This window comes from Lineus longissimus, chromosome 1 (assembly GCF_910592395.1).
Source record: "Lineus longissimus chromosome 1, tnLinLong1.2, whole genome shotgun sequence".
In the NCBI taxonomy this organism is placed as follows: domain Eukaryota; kingdom Metazoa; phylum Nemertea; class Pilidiophora; order Heteronemertea; family Lineidae; genus Lineus; species Lineus longissimus.
The window spans coordinates 15,229,973-15,242,871 of record NC_088308.1 but is presented as its reverse complement, the minus strand read 5'-3'; the positions used below and the strand labels follow the sequence as shown (position 1 = coordinate 15,242,871).

Here is a 12,899-nt window from a genome sequence, read left to right as displayed (position 1 = left end):
AGGTTAAACACGAAATGAACTGCATTTAGGGACTTATTGCTGCTATCAACATGCAACCCCCAATAGACTGATTGGCGTACGCTATTTTCCACAATGCATTGAGACCAGTGACAGCAGGTCCTGTTCCAAATAAGGGCCTCACATATGGCTTGTGGTATTCGACTCGATGACTCGACGACGCGATGGCTCGATGACGCGATCGTTGCTATGGATTTTGCTAAAATACGGAATCCCATGATCCTGGTCTCCGGGCTACCACTGCAACAGCAGAGGTTTTAGCTCGGCCTTCCCATACCCAGCTACGGTATGTAGAAGGATGTGCCCCCCCCCCCCAGCCATGGCCACTGAAGATTGGTCCCCGCGATTGATTTTGATATTTAAAGGACTCGCGGAAGTTTCATAGCATGCAAAATGACCGGAGATTTAATTGACAAACAAGCTTCTAGTGGCCAATGTCAGATGTCATGTGGTAGTCTGTCAACAATCGGAATTTCGCATATGTGCAGTTTTTTAGACTCAGTCACTCAGTCCCTCTTCCGCCCCTTGACATCTGCCCCCCCCCCCCCCCCCCCCCAATACATCAGCCCCTATACATGCTTTCCGAAATTGGTGGCTTGCATTGGAACTAACTTTTTCCCCCTTGTCCGTCATTAAAGGCATCCAAGTGTGTTGGTCAACCATGACTATCTCCTTTGTCCCTCCACCACAGGCCTAGTTTCCCCTTATGACATCACTATTTCGGACACTCAGCGCCCCATTTCTGGAAAGGTGTATAGGACATTTAATATTGCCGTGCTGAACGGATATCCAGAGCCAACCTTGTCTCCAGGAACTCGCGTGTCATTTTAACATTGGAATTTCTGCTCGTAAAGAACCTGGGTAGGAGGTTGATCTGAACCAGCTATATTTAGGTGTATTCAGCTGTATTGACGGTAAGCTTGCATAGCAACATGGCGCATGGTTTTATCAAAAATGCGAACTTGTAGGAAACGAAAAATGGTCGGATTAGATACGGTGAAAACAGCTGGAAAGGGGTTGGTAATGATCGGTTCTTTTTTATTTTCCTCCACTTATGATTCTATGTATAAATTACAGTCCAGGCAGTGATATTCTTTAAAAAGATTCCAACTTGATCGCGTCATCGAGTCATCGCGTCGTCGAGTCATCGAGTCGAATACCACAAGCCTCACATATTAGGCATATCACCTACCCACTCCCGTACCCAATGCCACTGTCGGACCAAAGCCAGGCGCATGGAGAGATGCAGAACGCAATTCAAACTGACAACATCAATCAGTAAAGAATAAATCAAAGAGCAAGCGCTGGCCACTGTACATATTTTGTCCATCCTGGCATAACTGTTTATTGATACCCTGACTGCATGTTCCGGTAGGCCCCTCTGCAGAATTTGCCTTATCACTCAGGTCAGTGTTTCTCGAATAGAACTAAAATAGAATAGGCTAATCATTAATCTCTCTGCTAATACCCTGCACCATGGACCAGGTTGTATAGCACTACATACGTGCTGGAAGCTAATATTGATGTGGCAGGGAGAATATGCGAGAAGTTTGTGTATGCTTTTGAGAATGAGCGGAGCTCTCCAGTCGACGTGCTCTCTGAAAAGTTGTTATTTATTCCAAAACCACCAAGATATTCGACGTATGACACCCTCAGTGACACTCTTACTTATGATCCACACCTACGAAGCCAAAAGTTGCAAGAATTCGACGCATTTCCGAGGCCCAATTTTGAAACAAAAATCGCCTCCTATTTAGCGGCCACAACGCGCATCATAGTATAGATTTCGACGTATGGGATGCTAAGTATGACACAATTTGAGTATGTTGTCATAGTACATATGATATTTCTAGATGGTCGTTCCAGCCTTTCCTTTTGAGGAAACCTGTGTTGTCGGGTATCAGGAGATTTGTAGGAGGCTGCAGTTTTAGCATATGTTAAAAAAAGCCTGTCAGGGTAATGTCAACCTTACCTTGGGGTCTCATTAGGGAAGTTTTTTTGTATTCATGTGCGGCCAACCCTTAACCGTAGTTCCTAAAATCATTGATTTCTCTGTCCTCACAGTATCTCAGTGTTGATTCAGCAGTTGTTTTGGCAAAGACATGTTTTTTTAGCTCAGCTGACTAAGTCAGCCGAGCTTGTCAAATAAGTTGTTCAGTGGCGTCCGTCTGTCCATCCATCCATCCATCCATCCATCCGTCCATCCGTTAAACCCATGGTGCACATTTTGTAACCGTAAGACCTAGAGACTTCAATTTTGCATTTCTGGATACTTCTGGTCAAACTCTACTTTCCAAACAAAATTTGTCGCCATTCGACCTACTTCCTGCGAGCGAGAGTGCATGAAGGAAACTGGCCTATATCGGCCTAGGAGCAGCAGAATTAGTCGAAATATGCTCTAATATTAAGATAAAATTCTTGAAAATCTATTTTATTGAGAAAAAGTTCAAAAGGAGAGGGCGCTACCTGCCTTTTAATTATTTCTGCCGATTCAAATTCCCGCCCGATGACGTCAGCCATCAATGAAGTCTCCTATTTGCCAGTTCTCAAAACATGGCAGCTACACAACAAAAGCAGTAGCTCCAGGAATAAATCACTGTTCACTTCAGCTTCGTAATCGATTATACCCCCACTTTATTGTGTTTTGTGTGGTGTTCCTATTCAATCAACGATGTAAGGCCTTATTATGTTGGTTTTAATTGAGAAGGTGCATTATAAGCGGCGAACGAAATACCGAAGCGGAGACAAAATGGCGGCATGTTGTTTACGCCTGGAGCTCAATGACACTCAAGTACCCAATTTTCTGCTTAAAATTAATAAAAAGTAGTCTGATAGGCGATATTATCACGATGACATCGCCAATGTATTTTGAAGTGGAGAATTCCCACAGCATGTGCAGTGAATCGGCATGATTCTGTTCGCCTATTAAGTTTTAGTTCTACGATTCTTTCATGAGTAAAAAGTAGACATTCTAAGCAATACAATAATGTCACTCCCATAAAAATTGATTGGAAATTGAGGGAGCTACGGCAATCTGTTCGGCAACTGGAAGCGCTGAAAAAATACATTGCATACTGTACAATACCAAATGGCACATTTTAAAAAGCGCTCATTGGACAACGTAGGGAATCACCAGAAATGACGTCATCGCTGGTCTAAATAGAAAACTACGGTGGCGCAGTAGAGCGCAAGAAAAGGTTTAGCATTAACTTCGTCATGCAAGCTTCAGCAGCAAAACGATTTCTCATGAATGATTTATTTGATCATCATCAGCTTGTCTCCCCTGATAGATAAAAAAATGATTTACAATTTCCATCAAAGTTTTCTATTTTGTGTATAGTCACATGTTATTTAACTGGCAAGGAGCGAAGCAGTTTTGAATATTCGCAGGAAAATACTTCGTACTTGTAAACGAGGCTAATATGAGGAAAGCTCAGGCCTTGATAGGGAGCTCTTCGTTAACAGGGCTGGTGAGCGAGAAGACTCGGGTGGTGGTGGGGGGGGGGGGGGTATATAGGGGGGGGGGGGGGGTATATAGTTAGGATGATGCCATCATGGCAGTTGACCGAAGAAGCAGTTGGCTAGCACGTGAATGTCAATGATGGCGAGTAGTTGGTGGTTGGGAGAGGGGGGGGGGATATAGTTAGGATGATGCCATCATGGCAGTTGACCCAATAGACGCTGTCGCAGTATAGAAAATAGGTGGGGAGAATGTGGGAAACTAAACACAACAGGAGAAGGTAGATATTTTTTCCCGGAGATATTAGCATAATGATCCCAAGACCCAAGTGTAGGATTTGAATTCAAAAAGACATTAGCCGACCCCCTGTCCTATATAGTTTGAGGTCTCACTAGCCAGTGGTGATCAGGTGTTAATCTTGAAGTTAAGTTATAAGGCATAGAGGTGAAATTTTTCAAATTTGCGTTATACAGGGTGTCTCATGCATTGTGCTACATCAGTCTATGCATGACTGTATGTCTAGACGACGTTGAAACTTGATCAGATGTATTCTACAAGAGACAAGCTATTCAGAAATGTATAGGTTTGTGTGAGAGTAAGGTACTGCCAAGTCTACAGCCTACAAAGTTAGCAGACTGAAAATCTTTTGCGGAATTTTGCCAGTTCAAAGCACGATTTCTTCGCGGAAAGAGAAAAATAATCTCTGGCAGCAATGCAGCTTGTTGTTTAATGCATTTCGATTCACCCCAGGGTATCGTTACACTTTGATTCGGCCCTGTTTTGACGAAATCTTCAACCGAACAGCGGCATCTCTACGTAAACATCGTAGCGTCCCGTTGAATTGTTTGGAAAGGAAAATCTCTCCCCAGGTAAATTGCTGTGCATTAGCGTATACGATTCGCGTGCAAAAATGTCACCTGGGTGCAGAGGTTTTCTGGTTCCGGGTCAAGTTTTTTTCGTTGATGGTATACACACACTCTCTAACCATAAAGCTCGCCAGAGCTCCCTATGACAATGAGTATCCTCATTCATGGCATAAACTTCATGTTTCGGTAAATATTTTCATACGATGATTTCACCCGAATTATGGTCAGGATTGAGGAATGAACAGTGGCATAATTATGTCAACCAAAAACATTGGTACCGTAGTGAACGCAAAAGGATATCAAATACCATGGAGCATGCCATTTTCATGCATAATGAACTGAACACCGGGAAGATATTAATGATATTAACTCAGCTGAGCGCCAGGCCCTTGGCCCTCTTGTTGGAGTTTCTGAAACCTAGAGGGCTACCCAATAGGCGGCTAACAAGAAACTACGCATTTACTGTTGTTGCCGACGTATGTGTACACTAAACTTGGGATGTACGTCGGCCCCGTGTTGAAATGCCGTCCAGTGCCAGTTGGTGCGTTTTTCGCTGATTTGTGCAAAATTGAACTTATCTCAAAAGTTCAGGGCCAGGTACAAGTCGAATGGAAGGACCCCCGGACACCATCTCTGCTGCGATTACGGTAACCTACATCCCAGGTCACGCTGGAATCAAGTATGACGAGAGGGCCGACAAGCTCGCAGGGATGGCAGAAACCTTCGGCGAACTAACGCGGACACCAGCGGACGTCATCGCCACCGTGGAATCGCTCCTCATTGAGGAAGAGATAGCTGAAGCCACCACCTACTGGTCGACAGAGCGACTCGTCGAGAGAGGATCGACGTATGGAGACGGACGGAGGAGACACGAAAGAGGACAAACAAGTGGTTATTTAACCAACGTGAGCTAGGCGTCCTAACCGCAGGAACTTTGAGAGGCATCATAGAGGGAGGAGTGTATGGTATCACCCTGTATGATCCCCTTCCCGCGCAATCCCGGAGACACCGGACGATAGCGCCGCCACGGCCAGATGCCGAACTTCGCTGTAATGGCTTGATGTAAACACGTTCGAGTTGATGAGAAACATGGAATAAAAGTGATAGCAAACATCATAACTTGAAACTTGGTACATATAACCCCCTATATCACATCACCTCTGGTGCTGAATTTCGGTCCGATCTGATTCTCAACTTGGCCACCAGGGGGCCGAATGTAGATATCTAAAAAGTGTGATATCTCGCTTACTAATGACTTGTTTTCGATAAAACTTTTGTGGTATGTACTCATAGCAAAGATACATCATATATTAGGTAGGTTTTCAATTTGACCTACTTTTCAAGGTCGCACAGGTCAAATTGCGTAAATTGGCCGTTTGAGTCTAACTATGGCAAGTTTCTTAACCGCCAAAGCTATGAACTTGAAACCTAATACATATAACCACCTATATCAGATAACCTCTGGTGCTGAATTTCGGTCTGATCTGATTCTCAGTTTGGCCACCAGGGGGCCAAATGTGCATATCTAAAAAGTGTGATATCTCGCTTATTAGTGACTTGTTTTTGATAAAACTTTTGTTGTAAGTACTCATAGCAAGGATACATCACATATCATACGGGTTTTTAATTTGACCTTCTTTTCAAGGTCACAGAGGTCATATGGCGTAAATTGGCCACTGGAGTGTAAACTATGGCACGTTTCTTAACCACTATAGCTATGAACTTGAAACTTGGTACATATAACCCCCTATATCACATAACCTCTGGTGCCGAATTTCGGTCCGATCTGATTCTCAACTTGGCCACCAGGGGGCCGAATGTAGATATCTAAAAAGTGTGATATCTCGCTTATTAATGACTTGTTTTCGATAAAACTTTTGTGGTATGTACTCATAGCAAAGATACATCATATGTCAGGTAGGTTTTCAATTTGATCTACTTTTCAAGGTCGCAGAGGTCAAATTGCGTAAATTGGCCGTTTGAGTCTAACTATGGCACGTTTCTTAACCGCCAAAGCTATGAACTTGAAACTTGGTACATATAACCACCTATATCAGATAACATCTGGTGCTGAATTTCGGTCCGACCTGATTCTCAACTTGGCCACCAGGGGGCCGAATGTGGATGTCTTAAAAGTGTGATATCTTGCTTATGACTTGTTTTCGATAAAACTTTTGTCGTAGGTACTCATAGCAAGGATACATCATGTATCGTACTGGTTTTTAATTTGACCTACTTTTCAAGGTCACAGAGGTCAAACGGCAAAAATTGGCTGTTAGAGTGTAACTTTGGCACGTTTCTTTTAAAACGACTGAAGCTATGAACCTGAAACTGGGTATACATGGCCGTATAGGTCAGATAACCTCAGATAACACATTCCAGTCCAATCTGATTCTCAACTTGGCCACCTTGGGCCCAAATCTGAAAACTTTCAGAATTGTGATTATAGCACCAGTCTGATGAACATGGGACCAGCTAACCCACCATACAGTATTACATGTACTTGCACATGGTTTTTGATTTTACCTCATAAAACTTTTTTATTTGGCTACATACTGTAACACTTTCTGTAACTGGCATGAATTAATTGTCTACTAAATATACTTACGGTGAGCACAATGGCCCCTGGCCGTTTCATTTGTATTTTGAATGTTTTGGCGTATGGCGGGAGCTATCATACGCTCGGGAGGGGGGTGATGTATGGTATCACCCTGTATGATCCCCTTCCTGCGCAATCCCGGAGACACCGGACGATAGCGCCGCCACGGCCAGATGCCGAACTTCGCTGTAATGGCTTGATGTACACACGTTCGAGTTGATGAGAAACATGGAATAAAAGTGATAGCAAACATCATATCTGAGTCTGATTTATCCCTCCACGTTTAACGGCAGATATCATTCAAGGAGGGCCCGAGCAGCAGCCAGCACTGTTACTCCTCTGTTAGCGGAAACAGAAACAGAAACAAAAGTTCAATGGTTGACGTCATCATCGCGTACCTTCGGGAAAAACTCCCTAACGAGACCTCAAAACTTATGTCTTCCATGACGCATTCACGTCATGAGAGATTTTTTGGCCAAAATTTTACAAATAGTTGCCTTTTAATCAACATTTTCTTGGTATTCAAACGAATATGTGCGGTATTTGATAGACATAATACTGCCCTCGTGTGTGATCCTTGTCACCAGATTGCACTCGTTAGTTTTCTCTGGCCTGAAAGCTCTCGACTGCAACGCATGCAATCTGGCGACTCGGATCACTCACTCGAGCAGTATTCTTATTATGGCACCTTTTACTTCTCAGGATCTGTCTCAGAGTGCTATTAGTTTTCTTCACTATTATACATGTATATATATTATATTATGTATATATACACTTATGTTTATATACTCTTAAAAATAAAAAGCGCCTCATTTTCTACACCTTGATTCAGCTATACATACTAAAAACCTACACTACATAATATTTTTCTAATGTCAGAGGCCCAATTTGTTCCCAAACACGCCAACCCAACGAGATAAAAGGTAAAGGATTCTCTCTTGTTGGCAAATTATCCGAGGTTTTCGGCTTTTTACACTTCTCCCATTCCAAAAGAACATGGGGACGTGCAATGGCAGATTTCTCATGATGCCATAGCCAACCAAGTATTCCGCTACGATGCTAGCTTTGCCCGAACTCCCGACTGTCTTTTCTACTCTGCTTACGATGATCCAAAGCACACATTCTTGGAGTGCCCCTCCACCGGTAATATTTGTGCACGCGTGATTCGAATCGCTAGTGATCTTGACACAGGCTATGTTTTTTGTCTAGAAGATTACGTATTTCTATTGTCACCAAACACAACTGTCAAGAAGCAGCTAAATCTCATATTTGTTTTGTCCAAATCAGCAACCTACAAAACCCTTTCGAATAAGAGTTTTGGCTCCGGCCCCACTGCCTCCCTTTTACTATTCAAATCATATCTCAGAAAGATCATCCAAACTGATTTGAATTCTACTGTCTCGTAAACAATTAAAACGCGTTTCTAATATTTTGGTGTCACACCGATGCCATCTGCATCATCGGTGGATAAGACAATGTTGTAATTAGCCATAACATAGTTTCAAACTAGTGAACTAGTCTTCCGCTTGGAAGTAGGGTAGGGCCCAGCTTCCAGCCAGGAAGGGCGACACCATTGTATCTCTCATTTTTCCTAAATACATTAAAAGATTCGCCTTCCATCGTAAGATTCATTTATCATTACTTAGTATTAGGCCAACCGCTGGTGACCTAGCATTGTTACTGGGTTGGTGTCATTCCCATTTTCACTTTCTCTTAAAGTTTCTTAGCTGCTCAATAATTTTGTCCCTAATCTATGTTGCAATTATATCAGTACTCACTTGTATAATGCATCATCTCGCTTTCTATTTTTCAGGAAAGAAGACGGTCTCTCGGGCAGCTCGTCTTTAAACCGGCCGTGACCCAAATTGAATCCATCCTAACAATAACAATAACATTTTCAGGTACCACAAATCTTTCACATTTGCACTTTTTCATTGGTGGCTTCTTGCCACTACCCCGATATGATCAGATCTCCCTGATCGGCCCTCTTTCATTTTCTAATAGCTTAACTCACCCATATGATACCAGAAGTGATGAGTAGTACACACCAACTAAATTGTTCTTTCACCCTTGTACTATCCTGATCCAATACCTATTATTGTTATTATTATTGTTATCATCGCTATTTTCACGTTTCATGTTAGTATACGATATTCTCGCATTTTTTGCCTATAGGATTCAAGTGTTTCTTCGCATATTGGTTCACTGTTTTCGTAAACATTCAGGCTATCTTCTGACTGGTAAGTTTTGGTCACTTTTGTGCCCGTTTTGGTTTTTTTGGGAACTTTGTTTTTCCAAAGCATGCAAGACTCTAAGGCTGATGTTACATACTGTATCGGATGACATATCCGGCCACCACGACCAACTTTCCGAGCACGCAAATTATTGAATATACTCAATCCAGGCCAAGTTAGATCGAATGAATGATGAGTTTCTTTTCAACGACAGACCAGTAGGGCCTAGCTGAAATTGACACCATTTTCTAATCGCAATGGTCAGGACATCTCAGGCATGTGAGGCCTTCTTACACGGTGCGGGTTCGAACAGGATCGAGGAAGGTTTGCTTTTTTGCACGCTGATAGGAACCGATTTTGCGTGTAGAAAATACCCGAACCTTCCTCGGTCCGGTTTAAACCCGCACCGTATAAAAAGGCCTATTGACAAAGACAGGCACATTCTGTCACAGTTTGGCTCACTGGTCAATTCAAGATGAAGATTTTACCCGCAATTTTGGCATTTAGTCTTCTCACATCTGTGCTCATGATGGAAAATGCTGATGATGTTGATGATGATGCCTACCCTCGACGTCATAGGTATTATTCTTTATCAGAAAAAATCCGTCTGTTAGATGACTTTCATGCTGCTGACATTTTAAGGCAGCCTCGTGGGATTACAGCCACTGACTTTGCAAGGGAATATAACATCCCTCGAAGGACGATGCGACGATGGCTCAATGAAGAAGAAGAAATTCGAGAGAGGCACCGTGAGGCCAGCAATCGGCAAGCTAGAATGCATCGACAAAGACAAAGAGGCGTAGGTAGGTCAAATTAAATTAAATAAAGTTTTTCCCCCATAACGGAATGATAACATTAAACAATGTAATCACTTAAAATTAGTTTTGGGAACTTGATCCAGATGAAGCTTTTTGTTTCAGCCCTCTGGCCCGAGGTTGATCGTTTGGTTACAGAGTGGATGCACGAACGACGTGGACAAGGACTCCCAGTGTCCGGGGAGGACTTGATGATGCAAAGCCAGCGTGAGTTTAATGGATGGTGGGCGGAGCTACCTGAAGACCAACAAGAAGAATACCGCATGAACAGACCTCACTATGCTGAATTTAAAGCCTCAAGAGGATGGTTATGTGAGAATGATGGGTATCTCCTTTCAAAGTATGAGGCCCGTTCACCTTTAAGTGGGAGTGTTTTTGCAAATGAGCTAAATTTGTGGCCTCTCAATTAAACAACTTTAATTGCATTCTTTTCAAGTTTAAAACGAAATGATAAAAATAACTTTTATATTGTAGCAACTAGGGAAAGGTAAACGACACAAAGCACAAGTAAAACATAATGTGTACTTTTAAGATCTACGGTATATACAGTACGTGAGGTTATTCAAGTTTGGCTTTTTAGCTCACCTCTTAGCATAGGTGAGCTTATCCCATACCGTGGCGTCCGTCGTCAGTCGTCGTCGTCGTCGTCCGTCGTCGTCCGTCGTCCGTTAGCAGGGCACGTTTCGTAACTGTTAGAGCTATTGAGTTGAAACTTGGTACACATGTACCCTTATGTAATGACACCTTGGAGACCAAGTTTCGGTCCGATTCGTTTCATGGTTTGGCCACCAGGGGGCCAAACGTTAAAAGTGAAAATATGCAATATCTCCCTTAATAGTAGTCGGGTGATTTTGAAAAAAATATGGTAGGTACTTCTAGCAAAGGTGCATCATATATCCTCCGGGTTTTTGATTTGACCCCCTTTTCAAGGTCACAGAGGTCAAATGGTGTAAATTGGCCGTTAGGATGTAACGATGGCACGTTTCTAAACTGCAATGACTATTGATACCAAATTTGGTACACATTTACCCCTTAGTCAGGTGATCTCAGGGACCGAAGTTTGGTCCAATATGATTCACCACTTGACCACCAAATCCAAAAACCTTAAAAATGTGATTATTCCTTACCTTCTTGCCCGATTGCCACCAATTTGATATCATGGGTACATCTAACCACCATACAGTACAGTGGAACCCCGGTCGGCGACCACCTCAGTAACGCGACCACCCCGCGAACACGACCAAAATTCTCCGGTCCCGAATGGTTTTCTCTCTAATTCCCATTAACTGGCCCTTGCTAACACGACCACCCCGGTACCCAGACCGCGACCACCAGCTTGGTCGGTCCCAAACTGCAAATTAACCCCGCTAACGCGACCATGAGGCCTAATTGCCGTAATCAACCATGACTGCATGGTATCAATTGGCACCTTCTTGCAAATCCGTGTTGATAATTAGCACCTCGAACACAATGACCATGGGAATCCATATGAAAATAAATGATGTGTAAGTGAGTTTGATCTTGGAGGAACTATACTTCAAGTATAATTCCTCCAAGGTTTGATCAAATGTAAGCGCAAATAAAATGAAGAATAAACTTTCTTTTCGATTCACGGCTTGTTTTTTCATCATTTAGTATTAAATGATGTCAAGAGGCATGCACACGTAGTTTTTAGGACAAATAAATTATGTTGATTAGTAAGAGTACCGATACTCAAAGTAAAGAATGCTTACTACGTCGTAATGTTGATAAAATACGTTATTAAAAAGATGATTTAATCAGTACCAGTTCAAATTGGCTGATGTTAAAGCAGGAAGACATCAGGAAGAATTCTCAACATCTTCTCACATCACCTCTCTCAATGTTAGCGGGAATATTAGCTTGACATCAAGAAGGGCAGCTGCCGATGGTGTGAATTACATGCTTGTTCTAATTAGCATGCTCAAGTTTTAATGTAATGTTTGGTCTAATTAGCTCTCGTCAGTTTATTTACTCATTTACATAAGTTGCAAATTAAACGCAAAACACTCAAGAAAATGATTTTTTATTCGTAATATACACACAAAATTATCGAATCACCCGGTGGCGTAGTCATTAATGCATGTCAATGTACACACAGCAGGACGATGTTTTGGCGGGAAAACCTACTTATGATTCTTAAATTCACTAACGCGACCACCCCGGTAACACGACCACTTCGGCTTAGTCCCTTGGGTGGTCGTGTTACCGGGGTTCCACTGTATATGTCACACAGGTTTTTAATTTGACCTTCTTGTCAAGGTCACAGAGGTCAAATGGCGTAAATTCGCCGTCAGGCCGTAACTATGGCACGTTTCTTAACTGCAATGACTATTGATCACAAATTAAGTACACATGTACCCCTTGGTCAGGTGATCTCAGGTACCGAAGTTTGGTGCGATCTGATTTGCCGTTTGGCCTCCAGGGAGGGGGCCAAATCCTAAATTCTTCAAAATGCCATTATTCCAAGTAATGACTTGCCTGATTGTCACCAATTTTATATCATAGGTACATCTAATTCTAACAACCATTCAATGTGTCACCCGGGTCTTCTTTGATTTGACCTACTTTTCAAGGTCACAGAGGTCGAATGTACTGTAAATTGGCCATTTTGGGGAAATTGTAATTGCTTGGACCTACATCAAACCTAACACTACATGACACAATACCATGCTCTTTATCCATCTTTCCTCCACATGAGGTGAGCACAATGGCCCTGGCCATTTCATCTTATCGAGGGAGGCGATGTTGATTCATTAATCCAATGATGCAAGATGACGCGACAGACACAACTTGGCCCGTTTCGAGGGACCGGCCACGTCACTTGTACCAGGGAGAGAGTCTCACCATCGCCTGGGTAACATTGTAACAAACAAACCTAATGTATAA

The 12,899-nt window shown here is 42.7% G+C and overlaps 1 long non-coding RNA gene across 1 annotated transcript; it reads left to right on the top strand.

The window, feature by feature from the left end:
* Window positions 1-9,291: 9,291 nt before the first annotated feature.
* On the top strand, window positions 9,292-11,600 carry LOC135488730 (uncharacterized). Its single transcript, XR_010447024.1, has 2 exons — window positions 9,292-9,980; window positions 10,098-11,600. It is a non-coding gene; the product is annotated as an uncharacterized LOC135488730 (long non-coding RNA).
* The last annotated feature ends 1,299 nt before the right edge of the window (window positions 11,601-12,899 follow it).